Source organism: Rhineura floridana, chromosome 1 (assembly GCF_030035675.1).
Source record: "Rhineura floridana isolate rRhiFlo1 chromosome 1, rRhiFlo1.hap2, whole genome shotgun sequence".
Taxonomy (NCBI): Eukaryota; Metazoa; Chordata; class Lepidosauria; order Squamata; family Rhineuridae; genus Rhineura; species Rhineura floridana.
This window is the reverse complement of record NC_084480.1, coordinates 237559166-237572113: the sequence shown is the minus strand read 5'-3', so window position 1 is coordinate 237572113 and position 12948 is coordinate 237559166.

Here is a 12948-nt window from a genome sequence, read left to right as displayed (position 1 = left end):
TTGGTCAATCCCATTTCTTCCTATTTGCAGTTCTTTTTTAAAGACAATTACAAATTATTCACGAAAACTACTTTCTTAATTTGGAAAAATGGGCAGACTAAATTATTTCCTCTATGCTCACCATTGATTCCTCTTCAGGCATACTCACAGATAGATGATGACACTTTAAAGAGACATATTGCTAGCTGGGAGAGCCATGGCTATTTCTGCCTAAGAGATTTTTATACTCAAGGACAACTGGTACCCACTCATCAGATAGAAATGATGATGATGATGATGATGATGATAATAAAGTGTCACTGTCAACACATGAGAGAGCCAGTATTATTATTTTTATTTATTTAATTAATTTGTATCCCGCCCTTCCTCCCAGCAGGAGCCCAGGGCGGCAAACAAAGCACTAAAACACTTTAAAACATCATAAAAACAGATCTTAAAATACATTAAAACAAAACAGCATTAAAAACATTTTTTAAAAAATAACTTTTAAAAAGGGTTAAAAACATTATTAAAAAACATATTAAACAATTCTGACACAGATGCAGACTGGGATAGGTCTCAACCTAAAAGGCTTGTTGAAAGAGGAAAGTCTTCAAAAGGCGCCAAAAAGATAGCAGAGATGGTGCCTGTCTAATATTCAAAGGTAGTGGTTGAAGTGTTGGACTACGACCTGGGAGACCAGGGTTCGAATCCCCACACAGCCATGAAGCTCACTGGGTGACCTTGGGCCAGCCACTGCCTCTCAGCCTCAGAGGAAGACAATGATAAACCACCTCTGAATACAGCTTACCATGAAAACCCTATTCATAGGGTCGCCATAAGTCAGAATCGACTTGAAAGCAGTCCATTTCCATTTTGTCAACACATGACAACTTTTTTTTTAATTCAGAGATTTGTGTGTGCACATTGAACACATTAGTCTTTTAGCTAATAGTTACTGAGTCTGTAGAGCCCCTGGATTGGCATGGGCTCTGAAACATTGCAGGCAGGTGGCAATTGCTCCCTGTTCCTCCCCCCACCTCAGATTGCATCACAGATGGGTTTCAGATTGGTTACAATGCAAGTCATTGTTGTTGCTGTTGTTGTTATTAAGTGCCTCAAAAACAATTCTACACAAATTTGCCCACAGATTTACAATCTAAGGAATCTGACCTAACTACTTAAAAGCTTGCATTAAGGATATTTATATGAACATCCCCATGTGTTCAGTGAAGCAGTAACATGCTCAGTAGCCACGACCTCCTACACTGATGTATCTGCTGGTTCCGTATGGGCTCCGCATTGAGAAAGAGACCCCCCATCACATGCACAGCTGAGTGCCTGTAGAAGCTCCTCCACCCAATCAGGCAACCTGATTAGTGAGTGTTCCTGACTGGATAGAGGAGTTGTACATGCCTACCACCCTTTTTTTCACTAATGTCAAATGTGTGGCTGCTGGGGTTGGGGGGCATGGTCATCAGGCATGTCAGCATGGGAGGGGCATTGCTAGCAAAAGCATTTCTGCTACCTGCTCACACTTTTCATTGTATACATGAGGGAGTTCATATGCACACCACTTATTTTATTTATCTGTTTTAAGGCATTTATATACCGCTTTTCAGGCAGACCTCACAAAGCGGTTTACATCACAACATATATAAACACAGAATACAACCATATACATTTTTAAAATCGGAAATCAACTAACTACTGCAGAAAGATATCGTCTCAATTGCCTGCATAAGCCTGGTGACATAGAAAAGTTTTCAGCAGGTGTTTAGAAATCAGAACATAAGGTGCCTGCAGAATTTTTATTGGCAGAGCACTTCATAGGACTGAGCCAATGACACTAAAGGCTCAATTTCTTATTGTTGTCAGATAAGCCTCACCAACTCAGGGAACGACCAATAGTGCTCCTGCAGATGATCTCAGTGACTGAGCTGGGATATAAGGGTTCAGGTGGTCCCTACAGTATCTTGCATCTAAGTTGTTCAGGGCCTTGTAAATTAATACAAATTATATATATTGTGCCTTATCCTGTGGTGAGGTTAAATCTTTGCATTCCAGCTGGTCACTACAAGAATTCTATAACTAAGAAGCAGTGCCCGGGTTTGCTTGTTTTCCATCCTCCATCCCAATTCTCCTTTCATGCCATGACTTTTAGACTGTGTACACACTATATCTTTTAAAGCACATTCAGAGCACACACACCCAGGGGTGGCCCGTCACTATAAGCAAACTAGGCAGTTGCCTAAGGTGCCAAGTTGGGGGGGGGGGCAAATTCAAGGAAAAAAATAAAAATTTTAAAAGTATAAATAAAATGATGATGTCATTATTTCAATTCTATGTAGCACTGATGAGATTGCTCTGTCAGCACAAACATTTCTACTTGCCTGATGGAGCGATCTCCCCTCTCCTCCCCACATGCATTGGGGCCGATTGGGGGGGGGGTCACAAGGGGAGGAGGGGGAAAAGCAATATTCTGCTAGCGGGAATCCTTGCAAGAGCTCCTGCTAGTGAGATGGTTAGTTGAATCTGTAATTATTTCAATTCTCATGCATGTACAAACTACAGAGGGAATATGAATTATAATTAAAAGGTGGTTTATAAAAGAGAAAGCAACAGTGTTAACCAGTGCCTTTTAAAGGGTGGGCACAGAGGCCAATTGCCCTGGGCCTCACAAATGAGGGGAGGCTCACGCATGGAGGGAGCCATGTGAACATTGGTATTGCTGCATTGTTGCCAACTCTTTTCTTTCAGAATCCCATTAACTTGAACAACATTAACCTAATGGGGGGGATCACAAAACAAACTCTACTGGTGGTAGTGTTCTTTTGTCGTGACAGCATGAGCAAGATGATTGTAGCCACAGGCAGGGCTAATAGTAACAACCCAGCCCAACCACAGTCAGACATTTTTTAAAAATATTATATTTATATCCAGAGTGCTCTCTAGGGTCTCTTCATTGCACAATTATAAATGATAAGGGCCACCAGCGTTTCTCAACATTCACTGACACAGTTTTCATAGGCCCTCTGCCATTATAATTGGCCACAGAATCAGAAATGGACACTACCAGCAGCAGAGAGAAGAGAGACCCGTAACACGCTGCCTGGTAGATTTATGGTCTGGCCTGCAGCTGGTATCTGTTAATTAGCTGCTCACCTCTGTGAACCCCCGCATTTGACAGGTGTGCAAGTGGTGGGTGAGCAGGGGGCAAGCAAGCAGGGAGGCGAGCAAGTGGGCAGGGGGGTAAGCAGCAGTGACAATGCGGGAGGCAGGTAAGTGGTTGAGGTGGGGTGGCAGCAGCAGCCGCCTGGGCAGGCAGGAGGCTGGTAAGCTGCCTAAATGGGGCAGCAGCAAGCACCTGGGAGCCTTTTGGGGAGTTGCCTAGGAATGGGGGGGCATTTTGGGAGTTGCCAGGGGCTGTTTGAGAGTGATGTGTGTGTGTGTGTGTGTGTGTGTGTGTGTGAGTGAGTGTGTGTGTGTGTGTGTGTGTGTGTGTGTGTGTGAGAGAGAGAGAGAGAGAGAGAGAGAGAGAGAGACCCTGGCTGTTAAATTGAGCTAGCGGGGGGGGTGGCAAGCAAAGTGATCAGGGGGGAGAGCTGCCCAGTACATAAAATCTTAACATTCTGATGTCAAACATAGTTTAAAGTATTTTAAAGCAGGATAGCGTAATGGATGGTTTCGGATTTATAATAATAAAAATTATAATTAACATTTTAATGCATTTTATTTGAAATAGAACTGAAATATCTAGCTGTTGTGTACAAATCTATTCTGAAAATTTTGTGTCTCTGTTTTATGTGGTCTCAGAAACATTGATTGTACAAATGGATGGATGGACAAACCGAGTAATTATGCCTCTGTTTAAATAAATATGCTTTAAAACCATTAAAAGGAATATAGCGGCAAAATGTTTCCCAGTTCACAAAAAAAACTCAGCCTAGATCTGCTCTTGGGATTCAGGGATGGGGGTGCTGATTGCATGGTTTGCCTAGGGAGCCGGTTGCTGGCAGCTAGTCTAGAGCTGCCCCTCTACACCCCGCCAAAATACTGGCAACTGCAGTTCACTCCTTACAGAGCTAGCACCCTTAACAAACATTTCCCAAGATTCTTGGGTGGGTGGTGGAAATGTGCTTGTATTGTGTGTATGCAACCTTAGAGTGGAAGCCTCTGTGAGCCTTTTTTTTTTTTTTGGCTGAAGACCAGGACAAAAATAAATAAATAACTTTGATAAATAAATACATAAATAATCCCCATCAGTTTAGCCCAGTGTTACCAATAAGCTGTTTTCCTGGAATTCCAAATGGCTGCATAGGGATGATGATACTGGGTTAATTGAACAATGAGCAGTTACCATAGGTGCAATGAGTCACCTTTTACAGTGAGGATGACATGGTTCCTGCTCACCCAGAGCTTGGAAGATTACTTTAAAAAAGTAATAAATTACAGTTACAGTTACATGGCCCCCCAAAAGTAATAATTACCGTTACAATTGCAATTGCTCTGAAAGTAACTGATTACTTTACTTTTCCTCCAAAGTAACCACTACAATTACATTTCAGTTACTTTAAAAAAACACCTACAAGGTGCTGGCCTTGGCTGCTGCACATCTAAGTAGCCTAAAACAACATTAAAAATAAACAAACACATACAGAGGTAGTAGAATAATTATTTTTATTCATAAGATAGCAATGGTGGTCTCTCCGCTGGTAAGGGTGGTGGGGAGGGAGGCAGAGGCCACTACTCAGATCTTTGCACATCAAACCAAGTGCAACCCCCCCCCCACTCAGCCAGCCAGCATAATCTCTCTCACTTAACCACCTCCTGGACCCTGCCCTGCCACCAACTAAGGAACACTCACCCAAGCACACATTTTCCCCTGAGATGCAAAAAAGTTAAAATACTGCAAATGCAGCACAGTAGCCAGAGAGGGTGGTGGAGGCCACTTTGTGTTCCAAGTGCAAACACAGTATTCACACACACACATACACACACGTTGTCAACTTTCACCTCCACAGTTCTTTATCTCCATTCTGCTGCTGCCTCCTTCTCCTCCTTTATCCATGTTCTTGACCTCCGGATCCTTTCCCCCTCCACTCCATTCTTCACCACCACTATCCATTTTTTAAAACAATTGTTTTCTCAACTCCACCCCGTCTCACTCTCCACCTCCTCCCTCGTCGCCTCCTGCCCATCCACAGAGCATGAGGAAAGAGCAACACTGCGCAGAAGCCCAGTTTGAGGCACATGATTTTCATCCACAAATCAGAGGAGCAGAAGATTTCCCCTGTTCCCCCCCAAGTAATGCCCCAAAGTAATTCTGGAAACGTTACAATTACTCCACAAAAGTAGTAAAATTATTCCTAGTTCTGTTACAATCAAAATGTAAAGGAATTACCCACTCGTTACTCAAAAAAGTAATGAATTACAAGTAATTTGTTACTTGTAACTAGTTACTTCCAAGCTCTGTGCTCACCTTAGTCTTGCCAGAGTTCTGTGATAGTGTGTGTCTCTTTCACCCTCCATGGGGGAAGTTTCCTTGCACAAGTGGGTCTTCCTTCTTGTGCCTCAGTCCTCATCTTTCTCTTTTTCAGCCAAAAAGCTGCTTATACACACAGCAACAGGAACAGCTTGGGCTCTCCAATTATATGTATCATAGGTCTAGCAGATCATTTTGAGGTTTCACTGAAAAACTATTGAAGTTGAACCCTGATGATGTGCACAATTTATTATCTGTATAAAAATGCCTCTAATCCTTTTAGGAAAGAAATCGTAGCTGTGTTTGTGGTGAGATTGTGAATTATGAAGACTTCATTATATTTATAAAATATGCCACAGAACATTTCAGTAAATGAAGTGTCATGAATAATTAAAACTGAGTTTCAGTTGTCAGTCTAACTCAACTAAGTGCCCATTGTACCAAATAACTTTGTTTATTGCATTTATCTACATTCTCAGTATAGCTGTGGGAGCTTCCAGTCTGTCTCTATTTTTGGGTGGGATTCAATACCATACTGGCAAATTCAGCTTGCACAATTACAGTTGACTGGGAGCTATTGTGCAACAAGCCCACTTCCCCAAAAGATCAGAATTTTTATGATAAGGAAAGTGATAGGAAAAGCAGTGGAAAATAAAGGATAATACTTGCTGTGATGCAACGTTGCCTAGCCTTCCTGCAAACAAATCAGAATGGGTGCTCATTAAATAATCTCCTTGTAAACAAATGAGAACTAATTATCAATAAACAGATTATCTGGCAGTGCCCCGTGATTCACATAGGTTCTTCCTACTAATGAACTGATTCCCTTAGTGTTGACCCTTATATAACTAAAACGGCACCACACACATACAAGAGGGTGGTATCCGCCAGCTTGGGGGAATCTCAAGAGTTGCAGAAGTACAAAAAATATTTAGATAACACTGGTGGAGGGATGGACCCAAACGTAGGCCAATGAGGACTGAGCATGCTCAGTAGCCATGGAACACTGAGTCAGTTAACAAAGAAACCGAGAGGAGGAAATGGAATCTAATGGCCGGGGAGAAGTGGCCAGTAAAGAGGAAGACATCATGGGTGTGAATCCTGCAGGCTTCAAAATGTTGCTGATCACTGGCAGGTGGGCAGGACAGACTAGTGGAGAGAGAAGACAAGGAGTACAGAGGTGGTAACAAAAAGAGTATATGATGGGCATTTTTTAAAATCTCTGTCTCTGTTCTGTTGTCCTTTGCTTCATTTCTGTCATGACATGAAACAGAAAGAAGGCATTTCTTCATATGAAAGTCACTCACACTTGAGATGTCAATTTGAGAAGTTGTTCTACCCAGTCATCAATGTGAGGTGGAGAGGGAATTTCAAAGTTGGTAAAATCAGCAATGTGTCATGAGTCCCATGGTACGCTCTTGAAGTGAAGAGGACCAAGAGGAGGTGACGGAATGGGACTTAGGGGAGGGCCCTAGTGACTGGAATTCAGATGGGGTGGAGACCTATGGCTTCAGTGCCACTCACAGTGACAGCTCCGCCCCCAGATCCCATTACAACTGATGAGGCACTGCCCAATCAGGAGGCTGCCTCTTCACCTTCCCTACACCCCCTTCTTCACTCACCCCACTATTGCTACTGTGTACCGGACCTTGCCTAAGTGCCTTTGTTGCCCTTGCCTTGGGCATGTAGGCTATTGTGTTGGCAGGCTCAATGGGTCCCCATAGTTCCCCTGAGGCAGAGCGCTCATGTGTGCGCATGCTCCTGAGCATGACACTTTTCTCACGCAGATAGGAGCCGTCCCACACTTACTTAAGGGTCATAAGGGGTCATGTCTAATTGCCGTGGCAATACCTTAGTATAGTGTAGTACTGCCTAGCTATGCCTAATAGAGATGTTGAATATTGTGTAACTTGTAGGCTGATTCATGAAGCACTCTGAACAGAAATTTTCCATGAAACCTATTAAAGAAAAGCACACCTTCGCATCCATGTCTGACTTCAACAAGTTTGGGCAGGACACAGTGGGAAAAACAGCATTGAATCCAAGCCACATGCATCCTATTCAGGGCATATTCATTTGTGAATTCCTTTAAGAATCTTATGAATAGGATAGTCTGTTTGTGGCATACATCTTAGGCCATAATGTGGCACATTCTTGAGAACAAAATATCTGCCAATGAAGTAACTTACACTTATCTAGTGCAGACCTGCACAACCTGTGACCCATAGAACCAAACACAGCTTTCCAGCCGGGTGCCGTAGCCTGCTGGCTACTAATCCCACTGCTGTTGCAGTTCTAAGCAAGTAGCATATACAGGATGTTCATTGAGGACCACCTTACATGGCTGATGGGTTGCATTTGGTTTCATGGGTTGTGTAGGTCTGAAGTAGAAATAGTGCTTCCTATTTCCAAGCATTTCCCTGTTAAGGAGGTAAAGGCAGATTACGGGAAGAATGGTTCTTGATTACACAGGTTCTTGATTACATAGGTTCATTATACATGTTTCCTCCCACTTGAGTATCTTGATAGAAATGTGGGGTACAATTAATTGCCAGTGTAGCTCAACTATTAGCTCAACATCTGCAGGACCTAAGTCTGGTGAAAAGTGAATAGGGGATGATCTGCATGGTGTTGCATAATGCCTTCGTGTGTGGGTTGAACTGAAGGTGGCAGAATGAACCTCTATGGCAAGCCATGATGATGATTGCTGGGAAGCACCATATCTTCTAAAGTCTTCCGTTCAGGAATGACTAGAGGAACTTAAGAGAAATTCTGTGAGCACTTACAAGCACCCAGAATCATGTCACAAATACTTTATGATCAAAGATATCAAAGACTACCAGAAAGACCTAAGAGTATACAATTGCTTTTATAGATCATTAGCTAATGCTGCAGGCAGACAGAGTCAGTACCATTCCCAAGCCAAAAGACAGACAGGCATGATTTGAGAAGGTGATCTTTTCCATGTGCACCATCACATGGATGAAGAAAATAAACATTTAAAATCTAATTTGTTTCTTGCAGAAGTCATCTAACCTGCTGGAATCTCAGAAAGTATAACTGGCACATATTTGGATTGTTTACGTTTTCCAGTCCATGTATTCCTCTACCAAAACTTTCTACTAGCCCTCATTGCTATTGTGATTATTATTTACAGCACCATCATATTTACTTTCATTCCTATGCTCTTTGACTGACAGTCTTGGGATTTCCATTTATACTTTCTTTTTTCTACCCCCTATTCACTTTGCTACCTATGTAGTGTAACCAGATTTCAATCCCATTTTATATAAACAAAATACCTGTGTACAGATCTGGTCACCTCATCTCAAAAAGGATATTATAGAGTTGGAAAAGGTTCAGAGGAGGGCAACCAGAATGATCAGGGGGATGGAGCAACTCCCTTACGAGGAAAGGTTGCAGCATTTGGGGCTTTTTAGTTTAGAGAAAAGGCGGGTCAGAGGAGACATGACAGAAGTGTATAAAATTATGCATGGCATTGAGAAAGTGGATAGAGAAAAGTTTTTATCCTTCTCACATAATACTAGAACTCGTGGACATTCAAAGAAGCTGAATGTTGGAAGATTCGGGACAGACAAAAGGAAATACTTCTTTACTCAGCGCATAGTTAAACTATGGAATTTGCTCCCACAAGACACAGTAATGGCCACCAGCTTGGATGGCTTTAAAAGAAGATTAGACAAATTCATGGAGGACAAGGCTATCAATGGCTACTAGCCATGATGGCTGTGCTCTGCCACCCTAGTCAGAGGCAGCATGCTTCTGAAAACCAGTTGCCGGAAGCCTCAGGAGGGGAGAGTGTTCTTGCACTCAGGTCCTGCTTGTGGGCTTCCCCCAGGCACCTGGTTGGCCACTGTGAGAACAGGATGCTGGACTAGATGGGCCACTGGCCTGATCCAGCAGGCTCTTCTTATGTTCTTATGTTTTTCCTTTCTACTAGTCTGTGCACCAATTCTTGACTCCTTCCGATTAATTATGGTTAATTGGTACAAGCCTGTTCCCATTTTGACCATGCCTTCCACCTACACTGTATTTAACAGCTTGGGTGTCAAGAGTGAAAAACAAATGAGAAAGCTAATACAGTTAAATTTCATTCTCATCCAAAGTGCATTTAAGCAGAGTACTAACATTTAGGACTATATTAATAAAATTAGGAATATGTTATGTTTTGTGTTTATTTCTAAGCTGCCTTTTGGCCAAAAAGGCCCCCAAGGCAGCTCACACACAAATAGAAAAACATAAATACAAATCAAAACAACACAATCTACAAGAATTCAAACCAACAAAAGTACAACATTTCTAAAAAGCAACAGCAACTAAAAACAAAAAGCAGTCATCTTGGTAAAGGAGACTCCCCCCCCCCAAATGTCACTAAGAGCAGGGGCAAAACAGCAATACATCTCAGTCTGCAGCTCCTTCTGATAAGATCCAGAGGAGTGGGGCAAGGCAGGTGGAAAAGCTTGCCCCTTGATGGCCCCAGCACAGTCTAACCCCTGCAGCCAGAATAGATTGTCTTTTTTAAATACACCAATCCTTAACTTTAAAAAAAAAAAAACACTGTACAAAAGCTCTCTGTCTGTGGCCATACTTCCTAAACCTCTCTTATTTTTCTTAGGCTAAAAGAGATTTATGTACAAAAGCCTTTAGCTAACTGGTAACTGAATAACAGCCATTCTCCATTATTACAGTAGCGCTTCCTTTAGTCAAGCAAAAAACAGAAAGCTGATGAGTACCAAGTGAGGAATGTACAATTCATCCTGGGTACATCAATAAGAACACAGTATTATATAGTACTGTTGGACATTCTCAGAATGCTCATTAATATTAATAAACTGAAAATGCATTGTGTACTCTCCACTTGTTGCTTAGTTACACACCATCATTTGAAAACCTGTGCCTGAAGCACAAGCTGCCAGTTAAGGGATAACTTTGCTATATTGATGTCTTTTGGCCTAGCATTATTTATTTATTTATTATTTGATTTATGTACCGCTCTTCCTCCCAGCAGAAGTCAGGGAGGCATTAGCTGATTGGTGACAAAGATTGCTACTGAATAGCACTTCAGCCAAATTCCTTTCTTTGGAAATAGCTTTGAAAGTGGTTTGCTGGTAGCGTAATTATGACTTCTAAGGATTTGCTGGGGTCCTATGTCTGGCACTAGCACTGTCCTTGGGAAACTTCAGCACAACTCTTTCCTTTGAAGTGGTAGAAACCATATGGCTCTGTTTAGTGGCCATAACATTCCCCACAAATCCTGGGAATTTGATTTTGAGAGCAACTCTCTGTTAGAGATCCTTAGTCCCAGAAACACAGGGATTCTTGGCTAGAATCCATGCCACTTGAACAGGATTATGGCTAATACACACACATGTTATAGAGAGAGCATATAAGAGATGCTTTCTTGTAATACTGAAGAAGAAACATTGGAAGAATGAAAACCATGACAACATCCTTCCACCTACCCACTTGCTCCCTTATTACTACATGGTGTAGCCAGTTACTATATTATAAGAAACTCCAAGAGCAGCATCAGAATACAACCCTCAGAGTGCTGTCACATATCATCACCAGTCAGTGCTGGGTCTTGTGACTGTGTTATTTTCAGAAATACCTATATTAGCAAAGTTTTACAGTTAGTGATCTCATACAGGACTAATTAAAAGGCATTCCTCTTTTGCCTGCACTGCTTGCATAGTGCTGCTGCTTAATACTAATAGTTTATTTTTAGTAGCCTGGGAAAAATTGTTGTCTAATTTTGTTTGTAAAAGAGGAAAGTAAGCTCTAGTTTTATTGCACTCATCAAGAGAATAGATTCTGGAAAGTATGGGCGCAAAGTATCTACAGCAGAACTACTTAGTGACACCCATTTTTAGGGAAATAATAATCTCCTTTAAAACATTAATAAACAATTACCTAGATGCTGTTTGGCAAATTCATGATTCACACAAAAATAACTCACCATACAGCGTGATCCTATGCCTGTTTACTCAGAAGTAAACTCAGAGGATTTTATTCATAGGCAAGCAGGCATTAGGGATTGGTGAGAAATTCGATTCAGTTCACATTTAAAGCTGAATTTATCAAATCTATAGGTAGCAAAGAAAATACTAAAAACTACTAAAACTACTAAATATTAAACATTACTTTAAAATGCATATATTACGGGAATATGTGCACATGGGATATAAATTAATTAATTAAATAAATAATAAAAATGAATATATTGGTGAAAATAACATACAAAAATGCAATACATTAGGAGGAATTGCTTGCAAAAATGTGTACTTTGGTCAAAACTGCATATAAGAATATGTTTAGTAGGATAAATCCTCACTAAAATGCTGGAGAATTTTCATGAGGATTTTTTTAAACAAAAATTCGCAAACTGCTGCAGAAATATGGAGAACCAAATTTAAAATTAGAAAAAATGAGAAACTGAGAGAACCAAAAATGACAGATCCATCCTTAGAACGCATAGGAGTTGTTATCTGTAGACCTTTGTTTAACTGTTATAGATTGGCCTGTTTCACACACAAAACTGTGGTTTATTTAGTCAGTGTGGTTTGTTTGAATGTCCAAACCCAGTTCAGCAGACTAACCATTGTTTGTTTTCTGAGAGCAGACCACAATGTGAAGCCATATTTTTTCCTTATGAGCAACACTAGCTTTTTAAACCCATAGATGAGTCTTGCTTAACTACTCCACTCCACCCCAGATGCTCGTCAAGCTACAGAGGCACACGTCATGAGAAGCTGAAACACAAACCAAGGTTTGGAGAAACAAGCCATGGTTTGTTTGTGAAACAACTCATGGTTTGTACAAACTGTTAAAATTAATCATGGTTTATAATTATGTACATTTGCAATAATTGTGTGATTATTAGTAGAAAATGCAATACTTTGGGATGCAATGTATTTTCCTTCCTTTTTCATGTAATTGATGATTCATACTAGGTCAGAGATGGGGAAGCTGTGGCACTCCACATGTTGTTGGAGTCCAACTCCCATCATCCCCAGCCTGAATTGCCAATGATGAAGGATTATGGCAGTTGTAGCCCAGCAACATCTGGACAGCCACAGAATCCCAACTCCTGTAGTAGGTAGAGCAAAGACTTAAATGCATAGAGTGCTTAGAGAAGAATCCATTATTATATCTTGTTTACTTCTAACTTACAAACACACATGCCACAACATGTTTTTAACACTATTTTATTATTGTTATATATAATAAAATAAATTTAGGACCATATCTTAGATGTCTTCTAAAGAAGATGCTTGGACTGAATTTAAAAAATCATGAGGAGCTCCTGGCAACAGATGACATCAGAAAAAAAGAGAGATGGCAGCAGGGATCGGAAAGTCAGTGGACATGCTTTATCTGACTGTATAATTAAAAGCTCTGTGGTGAAACAAAAAGATCTTGCAGTCATTGCTGAGAACTGTGGGAGGTTAGAATGACATGCC